Genomic DNA, 3,975 nt, shown 5'->3' with positions numbered 1-3,975 from the left:
CTCAAAGTGGGTTCCTCATCATCGAATTTTAATTAACCTCTGTTCAACTAATGTAAACAATCATTTACATGATTTGTAATGAAAAAATAACAAGGATTGTCTGCACAAATGTCAGTAATAGAGTGGTTTAATGGGAAGTAAACAGTCCTTCAATCATTGTTTTAATGGTACCGTAATTAACCATAGGTATTAGCTAGTAAATTTCAGTTATATTCATCCTGTTGTTAGAATTACTGTGTTTTTATTGTTGTTCACATTTAAAGATAAAATTCCCAAGATTGTTGCATTAAAGTATATTTTGCACTTGATTGTCAGAAATAATAAAAATATATTTTGTAAACTAAGGTGCTGAATTACTTTTTCTGAAGTTGAAAGTTGTTTCTTTGTGTTGAATATTTCCAAGATTGTTGCCCAGAGAATGGATTAAAGAGGCTTTGTTAATGTTTTTTTGGAATGGGTACAGGATAGTCGAACAATGACTATGTTGTCTTTTATCCTTTCATTATGTTATGATGTGATAATACATTTATAATTTTCCAAAATAGTTTGGGGAATTTGAATGATCTGTTTTCCAGAAGCTTGAGCTTAGATCATTGTTTTTTTTTAATAGTTAAAAATTTGAGAAATATTTTGAATCATGATTATTTTCGTAGAAAGAAGTATTTTTACTTTTCCATGTGTTAATAATGTGTTAATAATGTTTGAAATAGGTGATCAATAATGTGTTATATGTTAAGATTTTGTTCAGAGAGTTCATTGTTATAAAATGAAAAAAATGGTATTGTTTTATTTTCTATAAAGGTAAATGATTAATATTTATGATTAAAATCATGCTAAATTGGAGATAATTTATCTATTACTGTTTGTTCATTTAATTCAACATGATCATTAAAAGGGATTTTTTTTTCATATTCCATTGAACTTGTTCATTACTATTTGGTTATTTAGTTTAACAATATCTTTAATAGAGATGTGGAAAACACATCTGCAGTCGAACATGATTTTGGCCAACAATATTAGACCTATTTGTTTACAGTTTCATCTAAATATAATAAATGTGCAAAATTTTTTTTTTAAAACAAAACTGTAGTAAGATTTGATCAATATTTTGTAACCACTATGTCTTATATAGGAGGATGGTCAGACTCCTCAAGGAAAAAGAAGGTTGTCGGAGGCTACGCCTGGGCCTGGTGGCTAGTTAGTGATGTACAAAGGTACAGAAAAAAAGCAATTTGCTAAGTAAAATGTGAAGTTTTATAGGTTTTATCAATATTTTTGGACTGTGTGTAGTAAAGACAGAGCCTGGAAATACTAATTCACTGTACATGCACTGATGATTTCCACATTAATAGGTTTGACAGTATAAAACCTAAATGATTAGTAACTGTTGTCATAGCTTGTTATACCTTCACCTATGCTTAATTATTAGTTATTAATTTTTTTACAACACTGGATACAGGAGGAGAAAGTTGTGATAATTAAATTAAACACAAGAATAACAAGGAATCAAACTACAAATATACATAGATGTGTTCTTCTTTGTCAAATATATATAGGATATGTAAAGTACATAAAGTCAGAATAGCATTCAGAAGCCACAACAGAATATAATTGTAGTTAGTACCCACCAAACTACTTAACGACCCAGTAAACAACGAAATGCTATTTCCAGAATCTTCTGTGAATGTGGATGGTAATATATTGGAAAGAAAACAAGACTTAAAGTTAGAATTCAAGAAGATAATACCCATACAACATTCTTTAGTACTGCTGCAGTTCGTGTCAGAGAAGACCATACAGCAAAATGGAATAATACTAAAATGACAGGATCGAACCTCATATGAGAAAATGAATGATAAAAGAAGCATTTTACATCAATTTAACTGATAACGTGCTCATTTAACCTAGCACAGAAGTCAGCAAAATGTGGATTCCTTTCTTGAAACCATCCAGATAAGAGAAATACAAATTCTGATAGTGAGAGATACCATATAACTATGAATGAAGAGTTATTAACTTCTAAATGCTTGACTAAAATAGACCGAATGGCATCTCTTACACAGACCATCAATTTTATTTGTTTGAATATTGCCATCGCAATCCAAAACTGTAGCCAATCATTTTTGCACAAGTTCCTTTCTTTGTTGCCCGTGTATGTCAGTTGGCTGGTCAGTCTGCGGAGATTCCATATAGCGTACTGGAATTTAGATCTGCCTAACCTATTCATGGCACACATTTGTTATTCGTGGTCGCTATTCCATCAATAGCAAGTGTTTTCATAACATAGGATAGTTAATAAATATATTTTAAACATAATAACTAAAACATAAATGGATTACGGAACAAACCAATGTTTCACGTTTAATTGTAATAAATCTCAGTTTTTACTTTACTTTGTAGCAATGACAGATACAGTAAAAACCCGATTACCCTGTCCAAAATGCTTCCTGTAATGTTTGGTAGCCAGCAGAATTTTAGGATGTCCCGGAACATTGGATATGATAATTCCCGAGCCCTATTTTTCCTTTTCCTAAAAACATATAGATATTAGGAAAGAAGCATGTAGCTAAATAAGATGGTAAATACCACAACACTATAGAATATAAAAATAATTAAGATATGTATTATAACTTAAGCACAAGATGACATAGTTGAAGAATAAGGAGCGAAGTCAAGAACTTAAGTATCATACCATGCTAAATAGAACAAATTATCTTGCTTAATTGAGTTGTTAAGTTTTTCTATTTGCCTTCCAGTCTGTATAGTTCTGCACAAATGATTGAATAATAGGCTTAGCACTTGTACTGAGCCTCTTTTGGTTGTGCCCTGGACAACTGCCCCTCCTACCCTACCCTAGCTACGGCTCTGTTGTAATCTATATTACGTAAGCATGATTTTCTCTGTTTGTAAAGAATTCGATATATTTTATTTTGAGAGTTAAATGTTATTATTGATAGTACCCTTATAGAGTTAAATGTTATCATTGATAGTACCCTTATAGAGTTAAATGTTATCATTGATAGTACCCTTATAGAGTTAAATGTTATCATTGATAGTACCCTTATAGAGTTAAATGTTATCATTGATAGTACCCTTATAGAGTTAAATGTTATCATTGATAGTACCCTTATAGAGTTAAATGTTATCATTGATAGTACCCTTGAATTGTAAAATCTACAAAACTTATTAATCGCTTCAGTTGTAAAATATACATGTTTAAAATAGCTTACAAATAATAGATAAGTAATCAAATGTAATTTAGACATTGAGATTTTTCTCTTATAATAAGTATGCATCTCAGTAAAGTAATCAGTAAGTAACCTGACTGTTCAAGGTCTTTTTGGATATTAGGTTTCACACTCTTGAAGGAAAAATCTGTATATTTGTAAATCATTAATTGAGAAGAAAGAAAGTACAAAGAAATAGTCATGACTGCTGGATAATAAAAAGAAAGAAATGTGCAGTCAAGGTTTAAAACAAATATTCTTCATCAGAATTTAATGTAGGTCCTTTAATAGAAACCTTGACCGTATTTTTCATATCATTTCACTGATTTAAATACTGCTTTATATTTTCAGATTTCATCACATTGTGGCTGCATTTGTTTTTTAAATGTTTTTATTACTTTAATGGTTTTAAAAAAGATTTGATAGATAATTGGTTAATATTGTAGCTAAATCTACTTAGAATAGTACTTAGATTAGAATAATAATTATTTTTTAAAACTTTAATGATAAAGTATCTAAAAACTTTTGAATTAAAAAGATAACAGCCTTGTTAATATTTATATATCTGTACAAAACATTCTGTAGAAATTCTGTACATTATATATATGTACTTTGAAAAGTTATGTCAAAGTTTTATTTCTTTATTATTCAACTGATACGTTTGGCATATCTTTGTATGACTTGCTGTTATCCATTATCCAGGTTAAGTTTGGAAGTCATGACTGTTCATCCTTGCTGTCAAGGGGTA

The sequence above is a fragment of the Limulus polyphemus genome, unplaced genomic scaffold, assembly GCF_000517525.1.
Source record: "Limulus polyphemus unplaced genomic scaffold, Limulus_polyphemus-2.1.2 Scaffold2619, whole genome shotgun sequence".
Classification (NCBI taxonomy): domain Eukaryota; kingdom Metazoa; phylum Arthropoda; class Merostomata; order Xiphosura; family Limulidae; genus Limulus; species Limulus polyphemus.
Note: the sequence above shows the minus strand (reverse complement) of the source record.